The following is a 20,169-nucleotide window of genomic DNA, read 5'->3' on the forward strand; positions in this document are numbered from 1 at the left end:
TTGTCGTCGGATTCGAAAATCTAAACTCACAGGAGATCGACCATAAGGTGCTCGAGGCAGCAATAGACCGTTGGAGACAAGTCGGCTGGAGGCCGATGTATTGAATCTCGACGCAATTTGAGTGTTCCATCGTCATTACAAGGCCCTGAACCTTACGATTAACTATCAGTTTCGCGTCGGATTCGAAAATCTACTCACAGGAGAAGTTCATACGGTGCTCGAGACAGCAATATACCCCTTGGAGACAAATCGGCTGGAGGACGATGTATTGAATCTCGACGCAATTTGAGTCTTCTATCGTCATTAGAAGGCCCTGAACGTTACAATTAACTATCATTTTTGCGTCGGATACGAAAATGTAGACACACAGGAGAACGACCATAAGGTGCCCGAGGCAGCAATAGACCCTTGGAGACAAGTCGGCTGGAGGACGATGTATTGAATCTCGACGCAATTTGAGAGTTCCATCGTCAATAGGCGGACCTGAACGTTACAATTAACTATCATTTTGGCGTCGGATTCGATAATCTAAACTCACAGGGGAACGACCATAAAGTGCCCGCGGCAGCATTAGACCCTTGGAGACAAGTCGGCTGGAGGACGATGTATTGGATCGCGACGCATTTTGAGTGTTCCATCGTCATTAGGAGGCCCTGAATGTTACAATTAACTATCAGTTTTTCGTCGGATTCGAAAATCTAGACTCACAGGAGAACGACCATAAGGTGCCCGAGGCAGCAATAGACCCTTGGAGACAAGTCGGCTGGAGGCCGATGTATTGGATCTCGACGCAATTTGAGTGTTCCATCGTCATTAGAAGGCCCTGAACGTTACAATTAACTATCATTTTTGCGTCGGATTCGAAAATCTAGACTCACAGGAGAACGACCATAAGGGGCCCGAGGCAGCAATAGACCCTTGGTGACAAGTCGGCTGGAGGCCGATGTATTGAATCTCGACGCAATTTGAGTGTTCCATCGTCATTAGAAGGCCCTGAACGTTACAATTAACTATCATTTTTGCGTCGGATACGAAAATCTAGACTCACAGGAGAACGACTATAAGGTGCCCGAGGCAGCAATAAACCCTTGGAGACAAGTCGGCTGGAGGACGATGTATTGAATCTCGACGCAATTTGAGGCTTCCATCGTCATTAGGCTGCCCTGAACGTTACAACTATCATTCTGGCGTCGGTTTCGTAAATCTAGACTTACAAGAGAACGACCATAAAGTGCCCGAGGCAGCATTAGACCCTTGGAGACAAGTCGGCTGGAGGACGATGTATTGGATCGCGACGCAATTTGAGTGTTCCATCGTCATTAGGAGGCACTGAATGTTACAATTAACTATCAGTTTTTCGTCGGATTCGAAAATCTAGACTCACAGGAGAAGGACCATGTGGTCATTAGGACATTAGGAGGCGCTGAACGTTACAATTCACTATCATTTTTGCGACGGATTCGAAATTCTAGACTCACAGGAGAAGGACCATGTGGTGCCCGAGGCAGCGATATCCCCTTGGAGACAAGTCGGCTGGAGGCCGATGTATTGAATCTCGACGCAATTTGAGTGTTCCATCGTCATTACAAGGCCCTGAACGTTACAATTAACTATCATTTTTGCGTTGGATTCGAAAATCTAGACTCACAGGAGAACGACCATAAGGTGCCCGAGGCAGCAATAGACCCTTGGAGACAAGTCGGCTGGAGGACGATGTATTGGATCGCGACGCAATTTGAGTCTTCTATCGTCATTAGGAGGCGCTGAACGTTACAATTCACTATCATTTTTGCGTCGGATTCGAAAATCTAGACTCACAGGAGAAGGACCATGTGGTGCCGGAGGCAGCGATATCCCCTTGGAGACAAGTCGGCTGGAGGCCGATGTATTGAATCTCGACGCAATTTGAGTGTTCCATCGTCATTAGAAGGCCCTGAACGTTACAATTAACTATCATTTTTGCGTCGGATACGAAAATCTAGACTCTCAGGAGAACGACCATAAGGTGCCCGAGGCAGCAATAGACCCTTGGAGACAAGTCGGCTGGAGGACGATGTATTGAATCTCGACGCAATTTGAGAGTTCCATCGTCATTAGGCGGCCCTGAACGTTACAATTAACTATCATTTTGGCGTCGGATTCGTAAATCTAGACTTACAAGAGAACGACCATAACGTGCCCGAGGCAGCATTAGACCCTTGGAGACAAGTCGGCTGGAGGACGATGTATTGGATCGCGACGCAATTTGAGTGTTCCATCGTCATTAGGAGGCCCTGAATGTTACAATTAACTATCAGTTTTTCGTCGGATTCGAAAATCTAGACTCACAGCAGACGAACCATTTGGTGCCCGAGGCAGGAATATCCCCTTGGAGACAAATCGGCTGGAGGACGATGTATTGAATCCCACGCAATTTGAGTCTTCTATCGTCATTAGGAGGCGCTGAACGTTACAATTAACTATCATTTTTGCGTCGGATTCGAAAATCTAGACTCACAGGAGAAGGATCATATTGTGCCCGAGACAGCCATATCCCCTTGGAGACAAGTCGGCTGGAGGACGATGTATTGAATCTCGACGCAATTTGAGTGTTCCATCGTCATTAGAAGGCCCTGAACGTTACAATTAACTATCATTTTTGCGTCGGATTCAAAAACCTAGACTCACAGGAGAACGAGCATAAGGTGCCCGAGGCAGCAATAGACCCTTGGAGACAAGTCGGCTGGAGGACGATGTATTGGATCGCGACGCAATTTGAGTCTTCTATCGTTATTAGGAGGCCCTGAATGTTACAATTAACTATCATTTTTGCGTCGGATTCTAAAATCTAGACTCACAGGAGAAGGACCATGTGGTCATTAGGTCATTAGGAGGCGCTGAACGTTACAATTCACTATCATTTTTGCGTCGGATTCGATAATCTAAACTCACAGGAGAAGGACTATAAGGTGCCCGAGGCAGCAATAGACCCTTGGAGACAAGTCGGCTGGAGGCCGATGTATTGAATCTCGACGCAATTTGAGTGTTCCATCGTCATTAGAAGGCCCTGAACGTTACAATTAACTATCATTTTTGCGTCGGATTCGAAAAACTAGACTCACAGGAGAAGGACCATGTGGTCATTAGGACATTAGGAGGCGCTGAACGTTACAATTCACTATCATTTTTGCGTCGGATTCGAAAATCTAGACTCACAGGAGAAGGACCATGTGGTGCCCGAGGCAGCGATATCCCCTTGGAGACAAGTCGGCTGGAGGCCGATATATTGGATCTCGACGCAATTTGAGTGTTCCATCGTCATTAGAAGGCCCTGAACGTTACAATTAACTATCAGTTTTTCGTCGGATTCGAAAATCTAGACTCACAGCAGACGAACCATTTGGTGCCCGAGGCAGCAATATCCCCTTGGAGACAAATCGGCTGGAGAACGATGTATTGAATGCCGACGCAATTTGAGTCTTCTATCGTCATTAGGAGGCGCTGAACGTTACAATTCACTATCATTTTTGCGTCGGATTCGAAAATCTAGACTCACAGGAGAAGGATCATATTGTGCCCGAGTCAGCAATATCCCCTTGGAGACAAGTCGGCTGGAGGACGATGTATTGAATCTCGACGCAATTTGAGTGTTCCATCGTCCATTGAAGGCCCTGAACGTTACAATTAACTATCAGTTTTTCGTCGGATTCGAAAATCTAGACTCACAGCAGACGAACAATTTGGTGCCCGAGGCAGCAATAGCCCCTTGGAGACAAATCGGCTGGAGGACGATGTATTGAATCCCGACGCAATTTGAGTCTTCTATCGTCATTAGGAGGCGCTGAACGTTACAATTCACTATCATTTTTGCGTCGGATTCGAAAATCTAGACTCACTGGAGAAGGATCATATTGTGCCCGAGACAGCAATATCCCCTTGGAGACAAATCGGCTGGAGGACGATGTATTGAATCTCGACGCAATTTGAGTGTTCCATAGTCATTAGAAGGCCCTGAACGTTACAATTAACTATCATTTTTGCGTCGGATACGAAAATCTAGACTCACAGGAGAACGACCATAAGGTGCCCGAGGCAGCAATAGACCCTTGGTGACAAGTCGGCTGGAGGACGATGTATTGGATCGCGACGCAATTTGAGTCTTCTATCGTCATTAGGAGGCGCTGAAAGTTACAATTCACTATCATTTTTGCGTCGGATTCTAAAATCTAGACTCACAGGAGAAGGACCATGTGATGCCCGAGGCAGCGATATCCCCTTGGAGACAAGTCGGCTGGAGGCCGATGTATTGAATCTCGACGCAATTTGAGTGTTCCATCGTCATTAGAAGGCCCTGAACGTTACAATTAACTATCATTTTCGAGTCGGATACGAAAATCTAGACACACAGGAGAACGACCATAAGGTGCCCGAGGCAGCAATAGACCCTTGGAGACAAGTCGGCTGGAGGCCGATGTTTTGAATCTCGACGCAATTTGAGAGTTCCATCGTCATTAGGCGGCACGGCATTACCTATCATTTTTGCGTCGGATTCGAAAATCTAGACTCACAGGAGAACGACCATAAGGTGCCCGAGGCAGCAATAGACCCTTGGCGACAAGTCGGCTGGAGGACGATAAATTGGATCGCGACGCAAAATGAGTTTTCCATCGTCATTAGGAGGCCCTGAACCTTACAATTATCTATCAGTTTCGCGTCGGATTCGAAAATCTACTCACAGGAGAAGTTCATACGGTGCTCGAGACAGCAAAAACCCCTTGGTGACAAATCGGCTGGAGGACGATGTATTGAATCTCGACGCAATTTGAGTCTTCTATCGTCATTAGGAGGCGCTGAACGTTATAATTCACTATCATTTTTGCGTCGGATTCGAAAATCTAGACTCACAGGAGAAGGATCAAATTGTGCCCGAGACAGCAATATCCCCTTGGAGACAAGTCGGCTGGAGGACGATGTATTGAATCTCGACGCAATTTGAGTGTTCCATCGTCATTAGTAGGCCCTGAACGTTACAATTAACTATCATTTTTGCGTCGGATTCGAAAATCTAGACTCACAGGAGAACGACCATAAGGTGCCCGAGGCAGCAATACACCCTTGGAGACAAGTCGGCTGGAGGACGATGTATTGGATCGCTACGCAATTTGAGTCTTCTATCGTCATTAGGAGGCGCTGAACGTTATAATTCACTATCATTTTTGCGTCGGATTCGAAAATTCAGACTCACAGGAGAAGGACCATGTGGTGCCCGAGGCAGCGATATCCCCTTGGAGACAAGTCGGCTGGAGGCCGATGTATTGAATCTCGACGCAATTTGAGTGTTCCATCGGCATTAGGAGGCCCTGAACGGTAAAAATTAACTATCATTCTCGCGTCGGATTCGATAATCTAAAGTCACTGGAGAACGACCATAAGGTGCCCGAGGCAGCAACAGACCCTTGGAGACAAGTCGGCTGGAGGCCGATGTATTGAATCTCGACGCAATTTGAAAGTTCCATCATCATTAGGCAGCCCTGAACGTTTCAATTAACTATCATTTTGGCGTCGGATTCGTAAATCTAGACTTACAAGAGAACGACCATAAAGTGCCCGCGGCAGCATTAGACCCTTGGAGACAAGTCGGCTGGAGGACGATGTATTGGATCGCGACGCAATTTGAGTGTTCCATCGTCATTAGGAGGCCCTGAATGTTACAATTAACTATCATTTTTGCGTCGGATTCGAAAATCTAGACTCACAGGAGAAGGACCATGTGGTCATTAGGACATTAGGAGGCGCTGAACGTTACAATTAACTATCATTCTTGCGTCGGATTCGAAAATCTAGACTCACAGGAGAACGACCATAAGGTGCCCGAGGCAGCAATACACCCTTGGCGACAAGTCGGCTGGAGGACGATGTATTGGATCGCGACGCAATTTGAGTCTTCTATCGTCATTAGGAGGCGCTGAACCTTACAATTCACTATCATTTTCGCGTCGGATTCGAAAATCTAGACTCACAGGAGAAGGACCATGTGGTGCCCGTGGCAGCGATATCTCCTTGGAGACAAGTCGGCTGGAGGACGATGTATTGGATCGCGACGCAATTTGAGTCTTCTATCGTTATTAGGAGGCCCTGAATGTTACAATTAACTATCATTTTTGCGTCGGATTCTAAAATCTAGACTCACAGGAGAAGGACCATGTGGTCATTAGGTCATTAGGAGGCGCTGAACGTTACAATTCACTATCATTTTTGCGTCGGATTCGATAATCTAAACTCACAGGAGAAGGACTATAAGGTGCCCGAGGCAGCAATAGACCCTTGGAGACAAGTCGGCTGGAGGCCGATGTATTGAATCTCGACGCAATTTGAGTGTTCCATCGTCATTAGAAGGCCCTGAACGTTACAATTAACTATCATTTTTGCGTCGGATTCGAAAATCTAGACTCACAGGAGAAGGACCATGTGGTCATTAGGACATTAGGAGGCGCTGAACGTTTCAATAAACTATCATTCTTGCGTCGGATTCGAAAATCTAGACTCACAGGAGAACGACCATAAGGTGCCCGAGGCAGCAATAGACCCTTGGCGACAAGTCGGCTGGAGGACGATGTATTGAATCTCGACGCAATTTGAGAGTTCCATCGTCATTAGAAGGCCCTAAACGTTACTATTAACTATCATTTTTTCGTCGGATTCGAAAATCTAGATTCACAGCAGAAGAACCATATGGTGGCCGAGGCAGCAATATCCCCTTGGAGACAAATCGGCTGGAGGTCGATGTATTGAATCCCGACGCATTTTGAAACTTCTATCGTCATTAGGAGGCGCTGAACGTTACAATTCACTATCATTTTTGCGTCGGATTCGAAAATCTAGACTCACAGGAGAAGGACCATGTGGTGCCCGAGGCAGCGATATCCCCTTGGAGACAAGTCGGCTGGAGGCCGATATATTGGATCTCGACGCAATTTGAGTGTTCCATCGTCATTAGAAGGCCCTGAACGTTACAATTAACTATCAGTTTTTCGTCGGATTCGAAAATCTAGACTCACAGCAGACGAACCATTTGGTGCCCGAGGCAGCAATATCCCCTTGGAGACAAATCGGCTGGAGAACGATGTATTGAATGCCGACGCAATTTGAGTCTTCTATCGTCATTAGGAGGCGCTGAACGTTACAATTCACTATCATTTTTGCGTCGGATTCGAAAATCTAGACTCACAGGAGAAGGATCATATTGTGCCCGAGTCAGCAATATCCCCTTGGAGACAAGTCGGCTGGAGGACGATGTATTGAATCTCGACGCAATTTGAGTGTTCCATCGTCCATTGAAGGCCCTGAACGTTACAATTAACTATCAGTTTTTCGTCGGATTCGAAAATCTAGACTCACAGCAGACGAACAATTTGGTGCCCGAGGCAGCAATAGCCCCTTGGAGACAAATCGGCTGGAGGACGATGTATTGAATCCCGACGCAATTTGAGTCTTCTATCGTCATTAGGAGGCGCTGAACGTTACAATTCACTATCATTTTTGCGTCGGATTCGAAAATCTAGTCTCACTGGAGAAGGATCATATTGTGCCCGAGACAGCAATATCCCCTTGGAGACAAATCGGCTGGAGGACGATGTATTGAATCTCGACGCAATTTGAGTGTTCCATAGTCATTAGAAGGCCCTGAACGTTACAATTAACTATCATTTTTGCGTCGGATACGAAAATCTTGACTCACAGGAGAACGACCATAAGGTGCCCGAGGCAGCAATAGCCCCTTGGTGACAAGTCGGCTGGAGGACGATGTATTGGATCGCGACGCAATTTGAGTCTTCTATCGTCATTAGGAGGCGCTGAAAGTTACAATTCACTATCATTTTTGCGTCGGATTCGAAAATCTAGACTCACAGGAGAAGGACCATGTGATGCCCGAGGCAGCGATATCCCCTTGGAGACAAGTCGGCTGGAGGCCGATGTATTGAATCTCGACGCAATTTGAGTGTTCCATCGTCATTAGAAGGCCCTGAACGTTACAATTAACTATCATTTTCGAGTCGGATACGAAAATCTAGACACACAGGAGAACGACCATAAGGTGCCCGAGGCAGCAATAGACCCTTGGAGACAAGTCGGCTGGAGGCCGATGTTTTGAATCTCGACGCAATTTGAGAGTTCCATCGTCATTAGGCGGCACGGCATTACCTATCATTTTTGCGTCGGATTCGAAAATCTAGACTCACAGGAGAACGACCATAAGGTGCCCGAGGCAGCAATAGACCCTTGGCGACAAGTCGGCTGGAGGACGATAAATTGGATCGCGACGCAAAATGAGTTTTCCATCGTCATTAGGAGGCCCTGAACCTTACAATTATCTATCAGTTTCGCGTCGGATTCGAAAATCTCCTCACAGGAGAAGTTCATACGGTGCTCGAGACAGCAAAAACCCCTTGGTGACAAATCGGCTGGAGGACGATGTATTGAATCTCGACGCAATTTGAGTCTTCTATCGTCATTAGGAGGCGCTGAACGTTATAATTCACTATCATTTTTGCGTCGGATTCGAAAATCTAGACTCACAGGAGAAGGATCAAATTGTGCCCGAGACAGCAATATCCCCTTGGAGACAAGTCGGCTGGAGGACGATGTATTGAATCTCGACGCAATTTGAGTGTTCCATCGTCATTAGTAGGCCCTGAACGTTACAATTAACTATCATTTTTGCGTCGGATTCGAAAATCTAGACTCACAGGAGAACGACCATAAGGTGCCCGAGGCAGCAATAGACCCTTGGAGCCAAGTCGGCTGGAGGACGTTGTATTAAATCTCGACGCAATTTGAGTCTTCTATCGTCATTAGGAGGCGCTGAACGTTTCAATTAACTATCATTTTTGCGTCGGATTCGAAAATCTAGACTCACAGGAGAAGGATCATATTGTGCCCGAGACAGCAATATCCCCTTGGAGACAAGTCGGCTGGAGGACGATGTATTGAATCTCGACGCAATTTGAGTGTTCCATCGTCATTACAAGGCCCTGAACGTTACAATTAACTATCATTTTTGCGTCGGATTCGAAAATCTAGACTCACAGGAGAACGACCATAAGGTGCCCGAGGCAGCAATACACCCTTGGAGACAAGTCGGCTGGAGGACGATGTATTGGATCGCTACGCAATTTGAGTCTTCTATCGTCATTAGGAGGCGCTGAACGTTATAATTCACTATCATTTTTGCGTCGGATTCGAAAATTCAGACTCACAGGAGAAGGACCATGTGGTGCCCGAGGCAGCGATATCCCCTTGGAGACAAGTCGGCTGGAGGCCGATGTATTGAATCTCGACGCAATTTGAGTGTTCCATCGGCATTAGGAGGCCCTGAACGGTAAAAATTAACTATCATTCTTGCGTCGGATTCGATAATCTAAAGTCACTGGAGAACGACCATAAGGTGCCCGAGGCAGCAACAGACCCTTGGAGACAAGTCGGCTGGAGGCCGATGTATTGAATCTCGACGCAATTTGAGAGTTCCATCATCATTAGGCAGCCCTGAACGTTTCAATTAACTATCATTTTGGCGTCGGATTCGTAAATCTAGACTTACAAGAGAACGACCATAAAGTGCCCGCGGCAGCATTAGACCCTTGGAGACAAGTCGGCTGGAGGACGATGTATTGGATCGCGACGCAATTTGAGTGTTCCATCGTCATTAGGAGGCCCTGAATGTTACAATTAACTATCATTTTTGCGTCGGATTCGAAAATCTAGACTCACAGGAGAAGGACCATGTGGTCATTAGGACATTAGGAGGCGCTGAACGTTACAATTAACTATCATTCTTGCGTCGGATTCGAAAATCTAGACTCACAGGAGAACGACCATAAGGTGCCCGAGGCAGCAATACACCCTTGGCGACAAGTCGGCTGGAGGACGATGTATTGGATCGCGACGCAATTTGAGTCTTCTATCGTCATTAGGAGGCGCTGAACCTTGCAATTCACTATCATTTTCGCGTCGGATTCGAAAATCTAGACTCACAGGAGAAGGACCATGTGGTGCCCGAGGCAGCGATATCTCCTTGGAGACAAGTCGGCTGGAGGCCGATGTATTGAATCTCGACGCAATTTGAGTGTTCAATCGTCATTAGAAGGCACTGAACGTTACAATTCACTATCATTTTTGCGTCGGATTCGAAAATCTAGACTCACAGGAGAACGACCATAAGGTGCCCGAGGCAGCTATAGACCCATGGAGACAAGTCGGCTGGAGGCCGATGTATTGAATCTCGACGCAATTTGAGTGTTCCATCGGCATTAGGAGGCCCTGAACGTTAAAATTAACTATCATTTTTGCGTCGGATTCGAAAATCTAGACTCACAGGAGAACGACCATAAGGTGCCCGAGGCAGCAATAGACCTTTGGAGACAAGTCGGCTTGAGGACGATGTATTGAATCGCGACGCAATTTGAGTCTTCTATCGTCATTAGGAGGCGCTGAACGTTACAATTCACTATCATTTTTGCGTCGGATTCGAAAATCTAGACTCACAGGAGAAGGACCATGTGGTGCCCGAGGCAGCGATATTCCCTTGGAGACAAGTCGGCTGGAGGCCGATGTATTGAATCTCGACGCAATGTGAGTGTTCCATCGTCATTAGAAGGCCCTGAACGTTACAATTAACTATCATTTTTGCGTCGGATACGAAAATCTAGACTCACAGGAGAACGACCATAAGGTGCCCGAGGCAGCAACAGACCCTTGGAGACAAGTCGCCTGGAGGACGATGTATTGAATCTCGACGCAATTTGAGAGTTCCATCGTCATTAGGCGGCACTGAACGTTACAATTAACTATCATTTTGGCGTCGGATTCGTAAATCTAGACTTACAAGAGAACGACCATAAAGTGCCCTAGGCAGCATTAGACCCTTCGAGACAAGTCGGCTGGAGGACGATGTATTGGATCGCGACGCAATTTGAGTGTTCCATCGTCATTAGGAGGCCCTGAATGTATAACTATCAGTTTTTCGTCGGATTCGAAAATCTAGACTCACAGCAGACGAACCATTTGGTGCCCGAGACAGCAATATCCCCTTGGAGACAAGTCGGCTGGAGGAAGATGTATTGAATCTCGACGCAATTTGAGTGTTCCATCGTCATTAGAAGGCCCTGAACGTTACAATTAACTATCATTTTTGCGTCGGATACGAAAATCTAGACTCACAGGAGAACGACCATAAGGTGCCCGAGGCAGCAATAGACCCTTGGAGACAAGTCGCCTGGAGGACGATGTATTGAATCTCGACGCAATTTAAGAGTTCCATCGTCATTAGGCGGCCCTGAACGTTACAATTAACTATCATTTTGGCGTCGGATTCGTAAATCTAGACTTACAAGAGAACGACCATAAAGTGAACGAGGCAGCATTAGACCCTTCGAGACAAGTCGGCTGGAGGACGATGTATTGGATCGCGACGCAATTTGAGTGTTCCATCGTCATTAGGAGGCCCTGAATGTATAACTATCAGTTTTTCGTCGGATTCGAAAATCTAGACTCACAGCAGACGAACCATTTGGTGCCCGAGACAGCAATATCCCCTTGGAGACAAGTCGGCTGGAGGAAGATGTATTGAATCTCGACGCAATTTGAGTGTTCCATCGTCATTAGAAGGCCCTGAACGTTACAATTAACTATCATTTTTGCGTCGGATTCGAAAATCTAGACTCACAGGAGAAGGATCATATTGTGCCCGAGACAGCAATATCCCCTTGGAGACAAGTCGGCTGGTGGACGATGTATTGAATCTCGACGCAATTTGAGTGTTCCATCGTCCATTGAAGGCCCTGAACGTTACAATTAACTATCAGTTTTTCGTCGGATTCGAAAATCTAGACTCACAGCAGACGAACAATTTGGTGCCCGAGGCAGCAATATCCCCTTGGAGACAAATGGCTGGAGGACGATGTATTCAATCCCGACGCAGTTTGAGTCTTCTATCGTCATTAGGAGGCGCTGAACGTTACAATTCACTATCATTTTTGCGTCGGATTCGAAAATCTAGACACACAGGAGAACGACCATAAGGTGCCCGAGGCAGCAATAGACCCTTGGAGACAAGTCGGCTGGAGGACGATGTATTGAATCTCGACGCAATTTGAGAGTTCCATCGTCATTAGGCGGCACTGAACGTTACAATTAACTATCATTTTGGCGTCGGATTCGTAAATCTAGACTTACAAGAGAACGACCATAAAGTGCCCGAGGCAGCATTAGACCCTTGGAGATAAGTCGGCTGGAGGACGATGTATTGGATCGCGACGCAATTTGAGTGTTCCATCGTCACCAGGAGGCCCTGAATGTTACAATTAACTATAAGTTTTTCGTCGGATTCGAAAATCTAGACTCACAGCAGACGAACCATTTGGTGCCCGAGGCAGCAATATCCCCTTGGAGACAAATCGGCTGGAGGACGATGTATTGAATCCCGACGCAATTTGAGTCTTCTATCGGCATTAGGAGGCGCTGAACGTTACAATTCACTATCATTTTTGCGTCGGATTCGAAAATCTAGACTCGCAGGAGAAGGATCATATTGTGCCCGAGACAGCAACATCCCCTTGGAGACAAGTCGGCTGGAGGACAATGTATTGAATCTCGACGCAATTTGAGTGTCCCATCGTCACTAGGAGGCCCTAAACGTTACAATTAACTATCATTTTTGCGTCGGATTCGGTAATCTAAACTCACAGGGGAACGACCATACGGTGCCCGAGGCAGCTATTGACCCTTGGAGACAGTCGGTTGGAGGACGATGCATTGGATCGCGACGCAAAATGAGTGTTCCATCGTCATTAGGAGGCCCTGAACCTTACAATTAACTATCAGTTTCGCGTCGGATTCGAAAATCTACTCACAGGAGAAGTTCATACGGTGCTCGAGAGAGCAATATACCCCTTGGAGACAAATCGGCTGGAGGACGATGTATTGAATCTCGACGCAATTTGAGCTTCTATCGTCATTAGGAGGCCCTGAATGTTACTATTAACTATCATTTTTATTCGGATTCGAAAATCTAGATTCACAGCAGAGAAACCATATGGTGCCCGAGGCAGCAATATCCCCTTGGAGCCAAATCGGCTGGAGGACGATGTATTGAATCCCGACGCAATTTGAGACTTCTGTCGTCATTAGGAGGCGCTGAACGTTACAATTCACTATCATTTTTGCGTCGGATTCGAAAATCTAGACTCACAGGAGAAGGACCATGTGGTGCCCGAGGCAGCGATATCCCATTGGAGACAAGTCGGCTGGAGGCCGATATATTGGATCTCGACGCAATTTGAGTGTTCCATCGTCATTAGAAGGCCCTGAACGTTACAATTCACTATCATTTTTTCGTCGGATTCGAAAATCTAGATTCACAGCAGAAGAACCATATGGTGCCCGAGGCAGCAATATCCCCTTGGAGACAAATCGGCTGGAGGTCGATGTATTGAATCCCGACGCAATTTGAGACTTCTGTCGTCATTAGGAGGCGCTGAACGTTACAATTCACTATCATTTTTGCGTCGGATTCGGAAATCTAGACTCACAGGAGAAGGACCATGTGGTGCCCGAGGCAGCGATATCCCATTGGAGACAAGTCGGCTGGAGGCCGATATATTGGATCTCGACGCAATTTGAGTGTTCCATCGTCATTAGAAGGCCCTGAACGTTACAATTCACTATCATTTTTGCGTCGGATACGAAAATCTAGACTCACAGGAGAACGACCATAAGGTGCCGAGGCAGCAATAGACCCTTGGTGACAAGTCGGCTGGAGGACGATGTATTGGATAGCGACGCAATTTGAGTCTTCTATCGTCATTAGGAGGCGCTGAAAGTTACAATTCACTATCATTTTTGCGTCGGATTCGAAAATCTAGACTCACAGGAGAAGGACCATGTGGTGCCCGAGGCAGCGATATCCCCTAGGAGACAAGTCGGCTGGAGGCCGATGTATTGAATTTCGACGCAATTTGAGTGTTCCATCGTCATTAGAAGGCCCTGAACGTTACAATTAACTATCATTTTTGAGTCGGATTCGATAATCTAGACACACAGGAGAACGACCATAAGGTGCCCGAGGCAGCAATAGACCCTTGGAGACAAGTCGGCTGGAGGACGATGTATTGAATCTCGACGCAATTTGAGAGTTCCATCGTCATTAGGCGGCACTGAACGTTACAATTAACTATCATTTTGGCGTCGGATTCGTAAATCTAGACTTACAAGAGAACGACCATAAAGTGCCCGAGGCAGCATTAGACCCTTCGAGACAAGTCGGCTGGAGGACGATGTATTGGATCGCGACGCAATTTGAGTGTTCCATCGTCATTAGGAGGCCCTGAATGTATAACTATCAGTTTTTCGTCGGATTCGAAAATCTAGACTCACAGCAGACGAACCATTTGGTGCCCGAGACAGCAATATCCCCTTGGAGACAAGTCGGCTGGAGGAAGATGTATTGAATCTCGACGCAATTTGAGTGTTCCATCGTCATTAGAAGGCCCTGAACGTTACAATTAACTATCATTTTTGCGTCGGATTCGAAAATCTAGACTCACAGGAGAAGGATCATATTGTGCCCGAGTCAGCAATATCCCCTTGGAGACAAGTCGGCTGGTGGACGATGTATTGAATCTCGACGCAATTTGAGTGTTCCATCGTCCATTGAAGGCCCTGAACGTTACAATTAACTATCAGTTTTTCGTCGGATTCGAAAATCTAGACTCACAGCAGACGAACAATTTGGTGCCCGAGGCAGCAATATCCCCTTGGAGACAAATCGGCTGGAGGACGATGTATTCAATCCCGACGCAATTTGAGTCTTCTATCGTCATTAGGAGGCGCTGAACGTTACAATTCACTATCATTTTTCGTCGGATTCGAAAATCTAGACTCACAGGAGAACGACCATAAGGTGCCCGAGGCAGCAATAGACCCTTGGCGACAAGTCGGCTGGAGGACGATGTATTGGATCGCGACGAAAAATGAGTGTTCCATCGTCATTAGGAGGCCCTGAACCTTACAATTATGTATCAGTTTCGCGTCGGATTCGAAAATCTACTCACAGGAGAAGTTCATACGGTGCTCGAGACAGCAATATACCCCTTGGAGACAAATCGGCTGGAGGACGATGTATTGAATCTCGACGCAATTTGAGTCTTCTATCGTCATTAGGAGGCGCTGAACGTTACAATTCACTATCATTTTTGCGTCGGATTCGAAAATCTAGACTCACAGGAGAAGGATCAAATTGTGCCCGAGACAGCAATATCCCCTTGGAGACAAGTCGGCTGGAGGCCGATGTATTAAATCTCGACGCAATTTGAGTGTTCCATCGTCATTAGAAGGCCCTGCACGTTACAATTAACTATCATTTTTGCGTCGGATACGAAAATCTGGACACACAGGAGAACGACCATAAGGTGCCCGAGGCAGTAATAGATCCTTGGAGACAAGTCGGCTGGAGGACGATGTATTGAATCTCGACTCAATTTGAGAGTTCCATCGTCATTAGGCGGACCTGAACGTTACAATTAACTATCATTTTGGCGTCGGATTCGTAAATCTAGACTTACAAGAGAACGACCATAAAGTGCCCGAGGCAGCATTAGACCCTTGGAGACAAGTCGGCTGGAGGACGATGTATTGGATCGCGACGCAATTTGAGTGTTCCATCGTCACCAGGAGGCCCTGAATGTTACAATTAACTATTAGTTTTTCGTCGGATTCGAAAATCTAGACTCACAGCAGACAAACCATTTGGTGCCCGAGGCAGCAATATCCCCTTGGAGACAAATCGGCTGGAGGACGATGTATTGAATCCCGACGCAATTTGAGTCTTCTATCGTCATTAGGAGGCGCTGAACGTTACAATTCACTATCATTTTTGCGTCGGATTCGAAAATCTAGACTCACAGGAGAAGGATCATATTGTGCCCGAGACAGCAACATCCCCTTGGAGACAAGTCGCCTGGAGGACAATGTATTGAATCTCGACGCAATTTGAGTGTCCCATCGTTACTAGGAGGCCCTAAACGTTACAATTAACTATCATTTTTGCGTCGGATTCGGTAATCTAAACTCACAGGGGAACGACCATACGGTGCCCGAGGCAGCTATTGACCCTTGGAGACAGTCGGTTGGAGGACGATGCATTGGATCGCGACGCAAAATGAGTGTTCCATCGTCATTAGGAGGCCCTGAACCTTACAATTAACTATCAGTTTCGCGTCGGATTCGAAAATCTACTCACAGGAGAAGTTCATACGGTGCTCGAGAGAGCAATATACCCCTTGGAGACAAATCGGCTGGAGGACGATGTATTGAATCTCGACGCAATTTGAGCTTCTATCGTCATTAGGAGGCCCTGAACGTTACAATTCACTATCATTTTTATTCGGATTCGAAAATCTAGATTCACAGCAGAAGAACCATATGGTGCCCGAGGCAGCAATATCCCCTTGGAGACAAATCGGCTGCAGGACGATGTATTGAATCCCGACGCAATTTGAGACTTCTGTCGTCATTAGGAGGCGCTGAACGTTACAATTCACTATCATTTTTGCGTCGGATTCGAAAATCTAGACTCACAGGAGAAGGACCATGTGGTGCCCGAGGCAGCGATATCCCATTGGAGACAAGTCGGCTGGAGGCCGATATATTGGATCTCGACGCAATTTGAGTGTTCCATCGTCATTAGAAGGCCCTGAACGTTACAATTCACTATCATTTTTTCGTCGGATTCGAAAATCTAGATTCACAGCAGAAGAACCATATGGTGCCCGAGGCAGCAAAATCCTCTTGGAGACAAATCGGCTGGAGGTCGATGTATTGAATCCCGACGCAATTTGAGACTTCTGTCGTCATTAGGAGGCGCTGAACGTTACAATTCACTATCATTTTTGCGTCGGATTCGAAAATCTAGACTCACAGGAGAAGGACCATGTGGTGCCCGAGGCAGCGATATCCCATTGGAGACAAGTCGGCTGGAGGCCGATATATTGGATCTCGACGCAATTTGAGTGTTCCATCGTCATTAGAAGGCCCTGAACGTTACAATTCACTATCATTTTTGCGTCGGATACGAAAATCTAGACTCACAGGAGAACGACCATAAGGTGCCCGAGGCAGCAATAGACCCTTGGAGACAAGTCGGCTGGAGGACGATGTATTGAATCTCGACGCAATTTAAGAATTCCATCGTCATTAGGCGGCCCTGAACGTTACAATTAACTATCATTTTGGCGTCGGATTCGTAAATCTAGACTTACAAGAGAACGACCATAAAGTGAACGAGGCAGCATTAGACCCTTCGAGACAAGTCGGCTGGAGGACGATGTATTGGATCGCGACGCAATTTGAGTGTTCCATCGTCATTAGGAGGCCCTGAATGTATAACTATCAGTTTTTCGTCGGATTCGAAAATCTAGACTCACAGCAGACGAACCATTTGGTGCCCGAGACAGCAATATCCCCTTGGAGACAAGTCGGCTGGAGGAAGATGTATTGAATCTCGACGCAATTTGAGTGTTCCATCGTCATTAGAAGGCCCTGAACGTTACAATTAACTATCATTTTTGCGTCGGATTCGAAAATCTAGACTCACAGGAGAAGGATCATATTGTGCCCGAGTCAGCAATATCCCCTTGGAGACAAGTCGGCTGGTGGACGATGTATTGAATCTCGACGCAATTTGAGTGTTCCATCGTCCATTGAAGGCCCTGAACGTTACAATTAACTGTCAGTTTTTCGTCGGATTCGAAAATCTAGACTCACAGCAGACGAACAATTTGGTGCCCGAGGCAGCAATATCCCCTTGGAGACAAATCGGCTGGAGGACGATGTATTCAATCCCGACGCAATTTGAGTCTTCTATCGTCATTAGGAGGCGCTGAACGTTACAATTCACTATCATTTTTGCGTCGGATTCGAAAATCTAGACTCACTGGAGAAGGATCATATTGTGCCCGAGACAGCAATATCCCCTTGGAGACAAGTCGGCTGGAGGACGATGTATTGAATCTCGACGCAATTTGAGTGTTCCATCGTCATTAGAAGGCCCTGAACGTTACAATTAACTATCATTTTTGCGTAGGATTCGAAAATCTAGCCTCACAGGAGAACGACCATAAGGTGCCCGAGGCAGCAATAGACCCTTGGTGACAAGTCGGCGTGAGGACGATGTTTTGGATCGCGACGCAATTTGAGTCTTCTATCGTCATTAGGAGGCGCTGAAAGTTACAATTCACTATCATTTTTGCGTCGGATTCGAAAATCTAGACTCACAGGAGAAGGACCATGTGGTGCCCGAGGCAGCGTTATTCCCCTTGGAGACAAGTCGGCTGGAGGCCGATGTATTGAATCTCGACGCAATTTGAGTGTTCCATCGTCATTAGAAGGCCCTGAACGTTACAATTAACTATCATTTTTGAGTCGGATTCGAAAATCTAGACACACAGGAGAACGACCATAAGGTGCCCGAGGCAGCAATAGACCCTTGGAGACAAGTCGGCTGGAGGACGATGTATTGAATCTCGACGCAATTTGAGAGTTCCATCGTCATTAGGCGGCACTGAACGTTACAATTAACTATCATTTTGGCGTCGGATTCGTAAATCTAGACTTACAAGAGAACGACCATAAAGTGCCCGAGGCAGCATTAGACCCTTCGAGACAAGTCGGCTGGAGGACGATGTATTGGATCGCGACGCAATTTGAGTGTTCCATCGTCATTAGGAGGCCCTGAATGTATAACTATCAGTTTTTCGTCGGATTCGAAAATCTAGACTCACAGCAGACGAACCATTTGGTGCCCGAGACAGCAATATCCCCTTGGAGACAAGTCGGCTGGAGGAAGATGTATTGAATCTCGACGCAATTTGAGTGTTCCATCGTCATTAGAAGGCCCTGAACGTTACAATTAACTATCATTTTTGCGTCGGATTCGAAAATCTAGACTCACAGGAGAACGACCATAAGGTGCCCGAGGCAGCAATAGACCCTTGGCGACAAGTCGGCTGGAGGACGATGTATTGGATCGCGACGAAAAATGAGTGTTCCATCGTCATTAGGAGGCCCTGTACCTTACAATTATCTATCAGTTTCGCGTCGGATTCGAAAATCTACTCACAGGAGAAGTTCATACGGTGCTCGAGACAGCAATATACCCCTTGGAGACAAATCGGCTGGAGGACGATGTATTGAATCTCGACGCAATTTGAGTCTTCTATCGTCATTAGGAGGCGCTGAACGTTACAATTCACTATCATTTTTGCGTCGGATTCGAAAATCTAGACTCACAGGAGAAGGATCAAATTGTGCCCGAGACAGCAATATCCCCTTGGAGACAAGTCGGCTGGAGGCCGATGTATTAAATCTCGACGCAATTTGAGTGTTCCATCGTCATTAGAAGGCCCTGCACGTTACAATTAACTATCATTTTTGCGTCGGATACGAAAATCTGGACACACAGGAGAACGACCATAAGGTGCCCGAGGCAATAATAGATCCTTGGAGACAAGTCGGCTGGAGGACGATGTATTGAATCTCGACTCAATTTGAGAGTTCCATCGTCATTAGGCGGACCTGAACGTTACAATTAACTATCATTTTGGCGTCGGATTCGTAAATCTAGACTTACAAGAGAACGACCATAAAGTGCCCGAGGCAGCATTAGACCCTTGGAGACAAGTCGGCTGGAGGACGATGTATTGGATCGCGACGCAATTTGAGTGTTCCATCGTCACCAGGAGGCCCTGAATGTTACAATTAACTATTAGTTTTTCGTCGGATTCGAAAATCTAGACTCACAGCAGACAAACCATTTGGTGCCCGAGGCAGCAATATCCCCTTGGAGACAAATCGGCTGGAGGACGATGTATTGAATCCCGACGCAATTTGAGTCTTCTATCGTCATTAGGAGGCGCTGAACGTTACAATTCACTATCATTTTAGCGTCGGATTCGAAAATCTAGACTCACAGGAGAAGGATCATATTGTGCCCGAGACAGCAACATCCCCTTGGAGACAAGTCGCTTGGAGGACAATGTATTGAATCTCGACGCAATTTGAGTGTCCCATCGTCACTAGGAGGCCCTAAACGTTACAATTAACTATCATTTTTGCGTCGGATTCGGTAATCTAAACTCA

This window comes from Schistocerca serialis, chromosome 11 (genome assembly GCF_023864345.2).
Source record: "Schistocerca serialis cubense isolate TAMUIC-IGC-003099 chromosome 11, iqSchSeri2.2, whole genome shotgun sequence".
NCBI classification, from domain to species: Eukaryota; Metazoa; Arthropoda; class Insecta; order Orthoptera; family Acrididae; genus Schistocerca; species Schistocerca serialis.